Genomic DNA, 16,628 nt, shown 5'->3' with positions numbered 1-16,628 from the left:
CCTGACCTTCAGAGAGGAAGAAAGCCAATCCAGAGCAGCTAAGTGACCTGCTGTGGGTTGCACAGTCTGATTCCAAGTTCAGTAATCCAGCCAAAGCTCTGTTACCACGTCCAAAATTAAACAGCAATACCTGCCCAAAGGCCTCTTCATTTGAGGACCAAGTAAGACAGTAAATGAGAAAGCCCTTTGACAAATGTGGCATGCTGCACAAATATGAGATTTTATTACCCAGGATCTTTTAATATATGTAAATAGATCTTGTACTAGGTCAGTCAATTTTCTAACTACTCTATCTGAGGTTTCAGATGGCAGCACCTCTGTCCAACTCAGTAAAGGTCTCCTGTGCAGGCTGAGCAGCCCTGGAAAACGTCATGCCTGGCTTGTCCCACTCCTCAGCTAATCTCCAAGTGATTAATAAGAGCTCTGACTATGTTATGCCTCCCAGCTGACAGATGCTAGGCTATCAAAGCATTCATATCACCGCCTTTATGCCTGAGGAGTAATATAGTTTAATGTATAAGAGAAGCCACGAATATCTCCTTCTCACAACTATACAGCAAACGAGATCTCCCAGTCTGATTTTCAGCCCTCCTGTCTTTCCAAGTGAAGTGGATGGTTCATTTCACGTTGTCTCAAGTCTCTGCACATTTTATGCCAACATTGCGATACAGGGTGCCGCTGTGGGTCTTATTAGACAAAGCCCCCACCCGGAACCCTGCCCCCAAAGCTCCTTGGTCACCCTACACAACATGGGTCCAGGCCGGGCTCCACACTGCAATGTGATTCACCCTGACCCTCCAGTGTGGCCGTCCTCACACCCTCCCACAGCCACCTAGAAGGTCTGGAGATGAGAGATTTCAGAAGCTCCCTGCCTCATCTGCCTCCCTCCCCAGAGTGACAGAGCAGCTGTAACTGATGAGGCAGGATGCAGCCTCCTTCCCAGTCCCCACCCTCCTGGGAAAGCTGGGCTGTCTGGCACCACATCCAAGGTCTTTCCCCTGTGAACTCATTACTGAGGAGCTGCTCTTCTACCGCCCACCTCCGTCACCTCATCTAAATATGGGGGAGATGACTATATCTTCTTTGCTGCTCCTTCCCTGACTCCATCCCAGGAGCTCCCTGAACAGATCATCAATCACTTCTCATTACACCTACAGCAGCCTTCAGATACTGCTGAAAAGAGACAGGCGCCTCCCCTGTGCTGCCAGGCTCCAGTGCACATGTGCACACACACGTGTGCACCCATTGTACAGGCACACTCACATGTACACACATGCATGCATACACATGTGCACAAACTTTGTTAAGAGGTGGGAATTCTGCCCATTTTTGCCTCTAATATTGCAATTCAAGAGTGATAGAATAATGAAAGATGAAGGTGGATGAAGGAAGATCTATTTATTCCCTTACTTGTTACATAAACCATTCAGGGCTCTTTTTTTTCCGTACAAAAATCCCACCACCACCATCAAAGATAATAAAGTAGTTGTCATGTATGTAGTGCTGCCATATTCAAGGCGGTGCTGAGTATGTTAGGAGGATTCTCTCTAAATCACAGCTCTGAGGAAGTCTGTCTCCTTCGCACTTTTACACAAGCAGGGAGAGGAGCCTGCAGGAGGCTCCGCGAGTTGGGTGAAACCACACGATGAGTGGGGAGACCGAGTGTGAAGCCAGGGGAGTGAGAGCCCAGAGTTCACCACTTCACCATGCTAGTGTGCGGAACCGTTGAAAGGGTGGCTGCCAACAGCAGGACAGAAAAAAAAAAAAACTAAAGCATGTAACTTGTGGTTTTAGCTCTGGCTTACTTCCAAAAGGAACTTTTTGTTGTTCTAGAAAGCTTTATACCTTTATAAAAACAAAAAACTACTGCTATCAAGCACCTTCAGACTCAAGACAGAGTAGAGCTCTCTCAGTGGGCTTCCAAAGCTGTAAATCTTCACAAAACAGAATACCTCCTGTGAAGTGGCTCATTGGTTCAAGCCAGCAACCTGGCAGTTAACAAGTACTTCGCTTGTACCTGTAATACCTGTATAAAGTGTATTAAATATGAACTACTCCTGGTGTCTGATTTTAAATTGAATTACTGTGCCTGGAACTTTTTTTTAAATAGCTAAGAATGGTGAAATCAGACTCCTTTCGATGTTATGATAAGAATACACACTACACAGGGTTTGGACCCAACTCATTTTAATTCAAAAAAAAGCAAATTATTTTTCTTCTGCTTCCCAGAAGGTTCCGCAGCAGAACGTGTGTTAAACAAAATTGTTTAGATATGGAAAAGAGCAATCTCTTCTTGGGAAGGTTCTGGTAGAAAGGGACTTTGTTTATACATCCAGCTCAACCCAGCCCCAGAGGCCTCGTCATGTTTTATTTTGTTCTGCCCTTGACATTGATTGTCTTGGGAACTGTGACCCCCCCAAGCAATGGCCAAGAATTCAGGTTTCTTGATGTAAATCCACTAATATCGCCTACTATGATTTTCAGTGCCAATGGTAAGCCCCACCCAGTGGCTTCAACATGCCCCTGAGCAGACACGTCAGAGCAGATGAGAGCATGAGACAGCGTTTAAGAGAATGGTAGGATGGTCCTTGACTTAGCTGTTTGGCCTCTCCTCAGAAATCATTTGTGACACTGACTGGCTGCAGTCATGGGTTTCATTAAGAACAAGTCTATCTTTATCAAAGAAAACTGCAAAGTAAGAGGACTTTAAGCTCCAGCTACATATGTCCCCAAACTTACTTGCCTGTTGTCCTGTTTTCAGAAGAAAAAAAAATTACTCAGTGCCTCCCTGGCAAATAAAAACTTTGGTACTACAACTCACAATCCCAGATAAAGTGTAGGTATCTGCTTTGGCAGCTCCCCTGGATTGAGCTGCTCTAGCTCTTCACAACAACCCTGTGAAGAGATGATCAGTCAGGATAGCCTAGTCTGTTGTGCAGAAAGAAGCTACTCCTGAAACCTCAGTAAGTGGCTTAAAATCTAGTTTATTTCTTGTTCATGCAAATTCTGACGCTGGAAGGGCAATTCTACAGGGTGTTTATCCTGCACAGTCACTCAGTGATTCGGGCTGCTTCACATATATGGTGCCACCAGATCAAAAGGTGGATTCCAGGTCATCACAGCAGAGGAAGAGAGAAGTGGGGGTTGTGGATCAGTCTTTACATGCTTTGAGACTTTAGTTGACATAGTTCACTGGATAGTGCTGCTTATATAAAGGTTATCAGTTCAAACCCACCTAGCTGTACCACAAAAGGAAGGAGTCATCTGCTTTCATAAAGGGTACAGCCTAGACAACCTCATGCAACAATTGTACTCTGTATCACAAGGGGAGAGCACGAGTCAGAACTGACTTGAAGGCAACAGGCTGTTTGTTTGTGTGGTTGTTTGGTTGTTTGGTTGTTTGGTTGGTTGATTGGTTGGTTGGTTGGTTGGTTGGTTGGTTGGTTGGTTGGTTGGTTGGTTGGTTTGGTTTGGTTTGTTGGGTGGGAGGTGGTTCTACCTACAGCGTATTAATCTGAACTAGTCGCTTTAGTTTTTTTTTGTTTGTTTTTTGAGAGATGTGGAAAAGCTCTTTGGCTTTAATGGAGAGTTATCTCTGCCAAGGACGGCCTCCTCAAAATTTCCCTCCCCCTTCAGAAACTAGCAGAGATTTTCAATGAAGGAGCTCTGCTGGCACCCACTGAACATCTCCCTGAAAGGTCAGTCCTTTGGAGCCCTGGAAGGGAGAAGAATGAGACTTTCTATTCCCGTAAAAATTCCAGCCTCAGAAACCCTCAGGGGGTAATTCTACCCTGTCCTCTTGGGTGGCTCTGAGTCAGAATTGAATTTATGGCTATGAGTTGAGTTTTAATTCCATTCACTTACTGCTATTGATAGGTTGCTAGATTAGGGCTTGTCTACCCAAATGCCAACACTAAACCAAAGTGAGCTGTCCAGGCCACAAAAAAAGGGGTTGGAAATAAATCAGGCACACTAATTAGACACCTATGGCAAAATTCAGAACTGAGTATGCTCTGACCCAAGTCATCTAGGCCCAGGTGGAAGGTCCACCTGGTCACACAGAATATGACATCACACAAGTGCGCCTAAATCAGCCAGTAAAATCGACCAATGCCCTTCAGTGGTGCTGGGAGGTGATAGAAGCAGGCCTGGGCTCTTTGTCGCCCTCCCTTTTTCATGTGCTCTGCAAGTGGAGGGTGAGGCCCTTGGGGGTTCCTGCCGTGGCTCCTCAGCTGGTTCTGCACTCCTGCTCAGGTATTCCTCCCATGAAACCACCATATTCAGCTGCAAACTTTCCCCACCCCTGCCATGCAGCCCGCTGTGCTTTCCGGAGATAGCGGTCCTTTTTGAGACTGCGATACCTGAAACTTTCCTTCATAAAATTCACTTGGATTTACAAAAGTGCTTCTGCCATGTGAATTCTTTCAGCATTGCTAAGCAAGAACTGAGGTCAACCACCCCAGAAACTTAACACTGTCAAGTCGATTCTGACACATCAATTTAGGGGGTGCTCAAACTATGGCCCGTGGGCCACATGGCCCTCTGAGGACATTTATCCAGCGTGCTGGGTGTTTTTGCCCCGTTTTGTTTTTTACTTCAAAATAAGGTATGTGCAGTGTGCATAGGAATTTGTTCACAGTTTTATTTTTACACTATAGTCCGGCCCTCCAACGGGTCTGAGGGACAATGAACTGGCCCCGTTTAAACAGTCTGAGGATCCCTGAAAGGACAACGTAGAACTATGCCTGTAGGTTCCCAAGGTTGCAAATCTTTACAGGAGCTGAGAACCACATCTTTCTCTGTGAGCCACTAGCGATTCCAACTGGCTGGCCTCATGGTCACACACATTCCACCAGGCTCCTTCAGCCTTAACTTGATAATTTAATGAAACGATACTTCTCCCAGTCGCATTGTATCATTGTCTATAATCTTGCTATTCTAATATCAAATTTAAAATAAGGAATATATTTAAGCTCCATATCCATAAGCAATCAGATCATTAAATCTCTTTGGACACTATTACTTAAAAAAACTCTGTACAATTATTTTCAGCACAGAAGTTTCCAGCGTTTACAGCTTAGTATTTAATTGCTTTTTCTCTTCTTCTTTTGCATTGCTGAATCATTTTGAGCTTATAATAATTTCAAAATAAATATTTTTCAGAGCCTCCAGGCATTCACTGTGCAATGATCATTTAAAATATTTCTTGGTTAGAGGGTTCTCAAAAGAATAAAAAGCTTGTCCGCATCCCTGGTCATTTCTGAATTCAAAAGATGAAATTGCTCATAAAATGCTACAAGTCAATTTCTTTCTTCAGCCGAACTGCCCATTTTAGCAAAGATTCCATCACTGAATTAAGCAAATGGTTCTACATTTCAAAGTCAACAACGATACTCTTTTCCCTGTAACATGAGCATCTTAAATAGCTCAAAAGTAGTCGCGCTCTTTATTATGCCTTTTCCTGAGAAAACTGGTTTGTTGTTTATTTTATCTATTCATTTAGACTTTCACTTTAAGATTTGTGTATTTTAAGTTCTGCTAGTCAGGACATTTTAAATGGAGCCAGATTATTATTTTTTTGCACTTTGTCTTTTAAAATATAATGAGGCTGAGCAGTACATTCCATAATAAAATATAAAATCTTCCTATTTCTGTTTGTTTGTAATTTCCCTAAGGATAACTGTTAATGTAATAAAACCAAAACCCCCCATAATGAATTACATTTGGTCTAATGGGGGTTGTGGCCAACCTTTTGATAGAAAAGCCTAGAGATTCCCTTCTGCATCTCCTTTCCCAACCAAACCCCGGTGGCTGGAGGCTGGAAGGAAGAGAGAGGCTGGGCTGCTAGGGTAGGGTGTGGAAGGGGTGACCTTGCAGATTATTTCAAATTCTACTCTGAAGGCAGAAAGTTATCCAAATGAGATAGCTAGAGATTCACTTCCTTAGAAAAAGATTAAAATTAATTTGTCCCTCAGAAAAGCCAAAGGAAAAGTCATTATTAATTTAGGCAATTGAAGAACTTTGAAAGCCATATCTAGTACATAAAAACCTCTCCCTGGAGCCCATCGGCCTAGGAAACTGAATTTTTATACCATGTAAAATAAAGAAGGGTTATTTCTTAGACTTGCTCAACAGAAGATTGGCATTTTAAACCGGCTACTTTAATGAGAAGCTGGGTTTCCGTAAAAAGGAGTGAATGCTCGAGTGAGTTTGAAATGAAATTAGAGGTGCATATTCTGCTGATTACAGCATTTCTGGAGGAATCTGTGTTCCTGTGACTGCTCTTGCTCTGTCTCGTGCCTTCTGGAAAACTCACAGCTTGGTGCCCACATCTAGTCTCTCTGACTTTCTTGTCAGCTTTTGAAAGGTGTTGAGTCTGTTGGATCTGCTGCACAGAGACAGCATGTAAGTGGACCCTTCCCAGATTCGTCATGGAACAGCCCCCCAGTGTAAAGTTGTCCATGAGGTATGATGACCTTTGCCCCTTCTGCATCTCACATCCTTTGACAGACCCAAGCGCTCCCCCGAGGCATTACCGAAGCACCTACCCCACAGTTTGCAGATGGTGGGTATCAGCCTTGTGCGCTCATTTGAATTGCCAGAGAGCTTTCCAAAAGACATTTTGTCCCATCTCCATTGAGTCTGATTTTATTGGCCTGGAATGCAGCCTAGGTGCTTGGATTGTTTTTCTCCCTGAAGTTTTTATTGTGACTTGGTGAAGGTTTACCAAGATCATCAGTTTTCTATTCAACAATTCATACACATTGTGTTTTATGCCACTTATTGCAATCGCCACAATATAATGTCACTTATTCCACTTCCTACTTGTGTCTTCTATTTCCATTCCTCCTCCCTTCCTACCCTTCTGAACTTGGTCCTTTGATTAATACTGCCCTTTTGAGATCAAATGGTTTGCTATTTTAAGGTTTGTGTACCTCACTTGTGTTATTGCTCCCATTATAGACCAATCTATTCTTTGGCTGAATATTGAGCCGCAGGTATGGGTTCATTTTCAGACTTAGTGAATAAGGACCATAGTTTCAGAGGTTCCATTAGTCCCTATCCAGCCAATAAACCTGGTCTCTTTTATGACTGTGAATTTTGCTTCACTATCTAGGACCTTTTGATATGACCCCTTTCAAAGAAGTTGGAATTGATAGTTAGAGATCATCTAGCTTAAAGTCATGAAGTCTAATGTTCATGTGATCCATTCACCACTCTCCTTTCCTCCAGAGTGTGGGTGACAATACTTGCCCCCTAGATGGCCACTTGTGAGTTTCTAAGATCCAGCTGCTACTCACCAGCCTGGATGTCGAACATTGTCTTTACAGTCTAGGTTATGACAATTGACCTTGGTGTCCCTTACAACTATAATCCCCAGCCCCCAAGCCCAGTAAAGCACTCCCTCCAGTCGTTTAGTTATGCCTAAGGAGTTTTTATATCTTCATCCTCTACGTGCTCCAGAATATTCAATTCCCTGGATGATCAGAATGCTGAGTCAGGGCTCAGAATCTTGGTGTTAAGACTCCTGGTGAGATCCTGGTACATCGACACAAAGTAGAGGGTGTGAGGCTAGAGGTTGGGCAGAAAGGGGATCATACTGGGTCTAACAAGAAAAGAAAATGAAGGATATAAGCAATTAAAAGCAAGAGCATAAATAGATACAAATACACAGATGTCCCTTGCAACATTATTCCCAATCTCGCAAATGTGTAAACAGTCTAAATATCCACCAGTAGATGAATGGATAAGTCAACCATGTTGCCTACGGTATATACAATGGACTACTACTCAGCCATAAAGAGAAATGAATTCCTGACCCAGGCTACAAGAGGAATGAACCTCATAAGCATTACGCTAAGTGAAATAAATCGGCTTCAAAAATGACAGATTTTGTTTACTTCCACTCACATGAAATATCTAGACTAGGAAAATGAATAGAGACAAACATCTATCAATTGTTTCCGGGAATAGGTAGGAAGGTAAGTATGGTTGTTGCATAATTTCATGTCAATTGGGTAAATAAGTGGGGTGGAGTCTTTCTTATACTTATATGAGTGTCCTTGGGTTTCTTTCTCTAGACAACCCAGCCTAACACAGTAGGACCTGGAGGGGAAGCGCCAGCCCTGAGATGATACTGAGCTTCCATAGGGGTGATGGCATAATTTTGGAATGGGTAAGGATGATATTTGAACAACATGCAGAATGCCACTTAATTATAATCTTGTAGAGTGTGGAAGTGTCAAATGTTTTGATGCATGCATATTGAGTACAATTTTTAAAGAGTGTACGCAAAAGAGCAATATGGCAAGTCTGCGTTACCATTTGTTGTTGCTCAGCTAAAAGTGATTCGGGCCTATGTAGTCCAATGGGAACCACAGAGGCTCAGGAGGAAAGCTGGTACCATCTGGAAACTAAGACTTTTCTGACCAAATGCAGAGTTTCCCTTCAAGTAACTGACAGATCAGAGGCAGCTCATCTCTGCTGCAGAAGCAACAATTTGTCTTAATTCCTAGACCACTGCCACAACCATGCCTTGTTGCCCTTGCTGCCCTCCTTCCCAACCATAATAAGTCACTAGAATGCCGTGCTTCATTTAAAAATAAACAAACACCTTCTGTCTCCATCCTGGCACTGTTTCAGCTTATTTAGCATCATAACATATGTCATCTGCTTCCCTAATTATCTAACATGGACATGGCACGATGGGACTGATGATTTAGGCAAATGAGAAACAGCCTGCCCTCCAAACACACACGATGGCATTTGATTTGCTGTCAGTAGATGCTATCGTGTTTCTTCACCTGTTTCCTGGAAAATAAATAGAGAAAAGAAAGAGGAAATGAAAAGGGTTGCACGATGTTTAGCTCTGGTCCTTCTAGAAAGTCTAGGAAAAGTATGTGAACCCTGCCTGCCTTTAGATGCCCCACTCATCTGGCAAACAAGGATTGCACACGGACCATGGACAAGACATGTGAATCTGGGGGGAGATATAACAATTTCCCCACCAGCAAAGTGCTTCTAGATTTACGGGAGAGCACAGGCCAGAACAGCTCATAAAAAGAACAAGAAGAATCACAAAGGAGGGTGTGTGCAAGCACCACTTCGTCCAGCTGCAGACACATGAAGGAAAAGCATCCTTTGCTTTGAGACAAGTTTATGATTTCTGCTGCATCCCTTACCAACACCTTCACAAAGATCTAGGTTCTTGGGTTGTTTCGTTCCAGGGCTGACATCTCCTTGGTAAAGCCATACTTTATGGACAACTCATGGTCCAAGAATTCCACCTATATGTTCTGAAAGGGGGCCATGCTAAAACCCCTGGTTCAGATTTTCAGGACTGGGCACAACACAGCAAACCCACCATGGGGACACTCTCATTTCCATCACAACCTGGAACTGGCAAAGCTATTTTCTTCCACTCACCATCTTTCAGTCAATATTTACTCAGATATTAATTTATCCCTGAACATCAGAAAAGTGTTCAAATGTTATCGAATTGTCTATCTAATGGTAGAGGTGTGTACAAGGGATACAAGAGCAAGAGGCTCAGAGGTGATCAGCGGGTAATGAGAGAGGGAATCACCTTTGTCTTTTGTAGGAAGCCCCTGAGGTTTAGTCACATTGGCAGACTTTCCCTGGAGCAAGCAAATAAAGCTGCTCCCGGCTCAGCTCCATTCCTGATCTGGTCTTGCCATGAGACTATCCAGGCTTTGTCCCAACACCACGTCCTGGAAACCACTAGTGGAAGGAGGTGGATCTTGGGTATATCATTAAAAAGAATGGGAATTACAGAACATTTCATTGTACTCATATGGAACTTATACATAGACCAAGAGATAGGACAAGGTGAGACTGTGAACAGGACAAGGTGATACTGCATGGTTTAAAATCAGAAAAGGTGTGCATCAGAGTTGTATCCTTTCACTGTTCTTATTCTATCCATATGCTGAGCAATTAACACAAGAAGCTGGTCTATGTGAAAAGGAACATGGTATCAGGATTAGAGGAAGGCTTATTTAATTACTTGTGATATTCAGATGACACAACCTTGCTTGCTAAAAGCAAGGATGACTTAAAATAATTTCTGATGACACCCAAAGATTGAAATCTTCAGTATTGGTTGTAACTCACTGTAAAGAACACCAATATGCTCACAAGAATAGCACGATCCACATAAAATAGCGAACATCATGACAGATGGAGAAAGATTAAAATTGTCAAGGAGTCCATTTTTCTCACATCCACAATGATGATCATGCACATGTTATACAAAATATTGCATTGGGTAAACCTGCTGCGCAAGACCTCGTCAAAGTGTTGAGGGCCAAGAACATCACCTTGAAGACTAAAGTGGACCTGACCCAAGCCATGGTATTTTCAATCACCTCGTGTATATGTGAAAGTTGGGTAATGAATCAGGGAGATTGAGAAAGAATTTATGTATTTGAACTCTGGTGTTGATAAAGAATATTGAAAAGTACGGTGGACTGCCAGCCAAACAAATACATCTATCTTGGAAGACATATTTAGAAAGCTTCTTAGAAGCCAAGAATGGAAAAACTTCATCGCACATACTTTGGGCATGCTATCAGGCGAGCGCACTCCTTGGAAAAGGATATCGAGCTTGTTAAAGTGGAGGGGCTTGAAAAAGAGGAGATGGATGAACAAAGTGGCTGTTTCAATGGACTAAATCCAACCCAATTCTGAGGACGGCACAGTACTGGACAGAGTTTGGCTCTGTTGTGCATAGGTTCACGAAGCGTCAGAACTTAATAACATGCGCTTGTTGGACTACCAAGGATCAGCAAATGCAGCTCAAAGACATATGCAGCGCTTTGAGTATATACAAGTGGCTCTGAAGTAAAATGAAAATTTCTAAAATATCTAAAATTATTCAGATAATGGAGATTTCATTTGTTGAGAAAAATATATTTATGTCTCCAGAATTCTTTTTAAATGCTTGTCAGGGACAGGATTAGCTCTTCCATCTCAAAGGCTTGCCAATCCCAGGTCTAGCCTAATGCTTCTTCCCTGCTCCAGATCCTTAGTCATTCATTCCCACCGAAATATTCACTACCTGGTTCTTGTAGACCCCAAATTCCTCTACAGTCCTGAGGCCCATGCTCAGTAAATGTTTAAGGATGTTTTTCTATTCTCTCAGGGGATGGAAAGATTGAACATTTTTCAGAAACATGTAAAGTTACGATGCAAAGTCTCTCACCTAAAATGCTACCAGGTCTCTGCTGTGTGTTCCACTAAAAGAGGAGAAAGCTGGCAAACAATTGGGCTCAGACTCAGGCAGATCCAGTAGCCATACTGATCCGAGTGGGGAGAAGTGTCTGGCGGTGAAAGTACTCTCTGCACACCTTTTCCCAACATCTAGTCTCCTTAAGGTTAAATGAAAGAGACCCAGATGGACAAAATCGAGAACAGTGAACACTGATCACAAGGAGACAGACTGTAGCCTATTTGGAACAGAGCGCTCAGGCACAGAATGAATTGGCATGGAAGGTGGTGATCTCCTTGGCCCGGGGGACATGCAAACAGCTAATAGATCATAAATGGGTGAAAAAAATATAAAAGGAAATGAAAGAAGACGAAGAACTTTGCTCCTGTGTCAATTACGTGTCAGGCACTCTGTTTGAACTTTGAATCTGTTACTTCATTTAATACCCAACATAGTGCTGAGGAAGATATTGTCATTTTCACTGTGCCCACGAAGCAACTATAGCTGGAAGAAGGGACACAACATTAAAATGCTATAACTGGTGAGTTGGCCTGATGCCAAAGCTCATCCTTTTTCTATTGGAACATACTGCCTCCTTAGCAGGGACCAGGAACAATGTACAAGATTCCTTTGTTCATATATGCAAATATCTGGGAGTTTCCACAGACTGGAGTGGACCTGGGGACACAGGGGAGAGTGCCCATGACACCAGTATCCTGGAAGGCAGTTCCAGCACCTGCTGAGCTCACCACAAGAAAGACTTCCCGGGCCAACACTCCTTCTCCTAGGTATGTATAGATCGTGATTAGAGCTGTATGAGCCCTCAGTAAAATGAGATTTAAAAAACATTTTATTAAGAACTAATCTAGATATCATGCCATTCTATAGTTCAATAATATCAAGCAGTACTGTAATATTGCTACCACAATCAGTTTTAAAACATTTTCTTCCTTCTTGAACTCCTTGATATCAGTTCCCCTTTATCCCTACCCACCACCTCCACTACTGCGCCTCCCAGAGATCTTTATTCTAGTTGTCTCTGTAGGTTCATCAATCCTCGGTTTCATACACCAAAAAACATAGAAAAACAAAAAATGAGTCAAGGTTGCCCACAATGTCAAAAGGCAACAGAGCCAAAGCCCAATATGAAAAAAAAGAAAGAGGAGAAAATATTAACTTTCAGATCAAGTCTAAAGCATATCAGAGGGAAAATCAAGAGGAAAGGTTCTAACCATTAAAGTCAGATTTATCATTCTAATCTACTATAGTCTTTTTGTCTCCTAGTCTCTCTGTCTGATAACCAAGTTATTCCCATCCTCAGTTATGGTTAGAGAAATTACTGGAGGAGGTTTATTCCCCGTGTAGATCCTGAAAGTGTATTTTGGAATTCCACTGTCATCCATAAACTCTGCACATCAGAATCTCACAATTTAAGCTCTGATACATCTATTCCCTCTTTCAGATTTGGATTTGCAGGCCTTGAATCATGGATGTTTCTGTGCTTCTTCCATGTGCCCTTAGATGACATCTCACTTAAATGGCTGCTTGTTTACAAACAAGCCTTTAAGATCCCATGCATTATTTTATCTGATAGTTGGCATCATCTAATTTCTTCACCACACTTTGCTAAAGCACTCATCATGAGGGTTTCCATCATGAGGGTGAGTATCAAGTGCTAATGTTCCTTTTGACCAGCCTACTGACAAAAGCATACAAAAAATGTGCTCCCCTCCACAATAAAAAAACCCCACTGCCATCATCAATTATGATTCATAGCAATCCTGTATGGCATAGTACAACTGCTCTATAAGGTTTCTGAGACCATAAATCTACATAGGAGCAAATAACCTCATCATCCTCTCCTGGAACATTGATCTTGTGATGGACAGCCATATATTTAATCCACTGTACAGCCAAGGTCCCTTGTGTCTAAACAGGGTTACCCAAAGGTGATTGTCCCATTTTTTTCCAATTCATTCACCTAGAAGCAGCATTTCCCAAAGCAAGTCCCCAGAACACAGAGCCATAGTCTGTTGCTTAGACTAATATGATGGGTCCAAGTGGTGAGCTTGCCTGCAGGTTTCTCTTGCCACTGGAAGGTATCAATAAGTGCTGGTCCCTAGCAGAACTTCTTAAACATTTTCCACTCTCCACCCCTTCTTGCCTGAGCAAATTTTCTTCAATCTCAGGTATATAGGTACATAAAACAGGTAGACAAATCAAACGCTTGTAGTAGTAGTTGTTATTGTGTGCCATGAAATTGGTTCCAACTCATAGTGACCCAAAGCACAACGGAGTGAACCATTGCCCACTCCTGCATCATCCTCACAAGTGTTCCTGTGCTTGAGCCCATTGTTGCAACTATGCTGTCAAACCATCTCCTTGAGGGACTTCTTCATTGGCCTGCCGCTTGACCAAATATGATGGCCTCCTCCAGGATCTGGTTTCTCCTGACAACATGGCCAAAGTATGTAGAAGGGAGTCTCTCAATCTTGCCTCTAAGGAGCACTCTGACCTTACTTCTTCCAACACAGACCTGTTTGCCAATTTAGTAGTCGGTAGTATTTTCCATAGTCTTCTTCAGCATCAAAATTCAAATGCATTGGTTCTCCTGTTTTCTTTTCCAACTTTCATATGTATATGAGGCGATTGAAAATACCATGGCTTGGGTCACCTGCACCTTGGTCTTCAAAGTAACATTTTTGCTTTTCAGTACTCTAAATAAGTCTTGTGCAGTAGATTTACCTAATGCAAGTCTTCTTTTGATATATTTTTGACTGCTGCTCCCAGGAACATTGATTGTAGATCCAAGCAAGCCAAAATCCTTGACAGCTTCAACCTTTTCTCCATTTAGCATGCTGTTACCTATTGGTCCAGCTGTAAGGATATTGGTTGTTTTTACATTGAGTTATAATCCATACCAAAGACTGTAATCCTTGGTCTTCATCAGCAAGTACTTCAAGTAATCCTCCCTTTTCTTTCACAGTTCTATGAACCAAATATTGAATGATGAGGAAGCATCCAAATAAGAGGGAAAGAATACACAGATTCACTATAACAAAAAGAACTCGTCAACACTCAGTGAAATGCCTTGGCATAATCAACGAAACCTAAGTAGACATCTTGTGGGTATTATCTGCTTTGGGCCAAGGTCCAAATGATATCAGCAGTGATATCCCTTGTTCCATGTCCTTTTATGAATCCAGACTGAATCTCTGGTACCTCCCTGTTAATGTACTACTGTAACCATTGTTGGTTGATCTTCAGCAACATTTTACCGCCATGTGATATCAGTGATATTGTTTTATAATTTGAGCATTCTACTGGGTCTCCTTTCTTTGAAATGGGCACAGATATGGATCTCTTTCATTCAATTGGCCAAGTATCTACCTTCCAAATTTTCTGGCAGAGATGAATGAGGGATTCAAGTTTTTAATCAACTTAATGAAATATTTGGATTGGTATTCCATCAATTCCTGGAGCCTGTTTTTGGCTAATACTTTCAGTGCAGCTTGAACTTCTTCCTTTAGCACCATTGGTTCTTACTCGTCTGCTACCTCCTGAAAATGATAGAAGGTTGACTAGTTCTTTGGGGTACAGTGTCTCTGGTGCATTTTTCCATCTTCTTTTAATACCCACATCCATTCCACATTGTTCAATATTTTATCCATAGAATCTTTCAACATTGCAATTTGAGGCTTAAATTTTTTCTTGAATTCTTTCAGTTTAAGATATGCTAAGAATATTCTTCCCTTTTGGTTTTCTAATCCTAGGCCTTGTACATTTTATTATACTATTTATCTCTGTCTTCCCAAGCTACACTTTGAAATTTTATGTTCAGTTTCTTGACTTCATTCTTTCTTCCATTTGCTTCAGCTATTCTATGATTAAAAACAAGCTTCAGAGTCTTCTGACATCCACTCTGATCTTTGCTTTAATTCTTGTCTTTTTAATGACCCTTTGCTTTCTTCATGGATGACCGTCTTGATGTCCTCCCACAGTTCATCAGGTCTCTGTAATTATTGTTCAGTGCAGTAAATCTGTTCTTTAGAAGGTCTCAAAATTCAGGTGGGATAGACTAAAGGTTGTATGTTGGATCCATGGTTTTGTTTTAATTTTCTTCAGCTTTATCCTGAACTTACATACGATCAATTGATGGCATGTTCCAAAGTCAGCCCCTAGCCTGGTTTTAGCTGCTGATATTGAACTCTCCATCATCTCTTCTCACAGATGTAGTTAATTTGATTTCTATGTACTCCATCTGTGGAAGTACATGTGTATAGTCGCCTTTTGTGTTGTTGAATACAGGTATTTGCTACGAGCAAGTTGTTGGTTTTGCAAAATTCTATCATGTGATTTTCAAGTCCATCTTTTCCAACTAATGTAATGTTCCTTCCTTTTCGTTTCTATATTTTGCATTCCAATCACCAATAATTATCAATGCATCTAGATTGTATGTTTGATCATTTTCTGACTGAAGCTATTGGTAGAATTCTTCAGTTTCTTCATCACTTACTTTTGTGGTTGTTGCATAAATTTGAATAATAGTTGTATTGATTGGATTTTCTTGAAGGTGGATAGATAAAATTCTGTCACAGATACCATTGTACTTCATGATGGATTTTGCATGTCTTTTTTGACGATGAATGTCACACCATTCCTCTTGATTGTATTATTCCCGACATAGTAAACCACACACTTTTCTGATTTAAAATGGCGAATACCCACCCATCCACTTCAGCTAACTACTGCCTAGCATATCGACCATTATCCTTCCATTCAATTTTTGACCACCTCCAATATCCCTAAACTTCACACATTTCAAGTTCTGATCATTAGCAAATGTTTACACCTGTTTCTCCTTAACCTGAGTCGTGCCTTATCAGGAAATGAAGATCCTGAAGACTACACTCGCACAGCATTTACTCAACAGAGGTCATGCTGGAAAATGACTCTGCCAAAGCAGCTCTTCCTCAGTGACCTTTCTAGTGCCTCTGACCTGCGGGACACATCCCCCAACAATCTCCCATAATGCTCTGCTTCCATTAATTACGCCTTTACTCTCTGACAATGTTTCTAAGCTGTGTACTAGATTTTCAGTAGCTCCTTCCTCTGACGTGGGGAAACGAGTCCTTCTATGTTGTTTGTTCTTGGTTTGGAAGTTCTGCTGAAACCTGTTCACTTTGGATGACCCTGCAGGTCTTTGAAATCAATCAGTCACATAGCTTTCAGCATCACAGCAATACACTTAGTTAATAATAAGTCAGAAAGAAATTTATTTTAAAGCATTCTTTGGTATACATATTTTACCATTTATTAAGACTAAAATTTGCATAGTAATGAGATGTATGTGCTTATTTATTTTTACATAAGGAATTTAACCTTGGGGGATTATTTG

The sequence above is a fragment of the Tenrec ecaudatus genome, chromosome 15 (genome assembly GCF_050624435.1).
Source record: "Tenrec ecaudatus isolate mTenEca1 chromosome 15, mTenEca1.hap1, whole genome shotgun sequence".
Classification (NCBI taxonomy): Eukaryota; Metazoa; Chordata; class Mammalia; order Afrosoricida; family Tenrecidae; genus Tenrec; species Tenrec ecaudatus.
The sequence above is the reverse complement of the archived record's forward strand: the minus strand, read 5'-3'. Positions refer to the sequence as shown.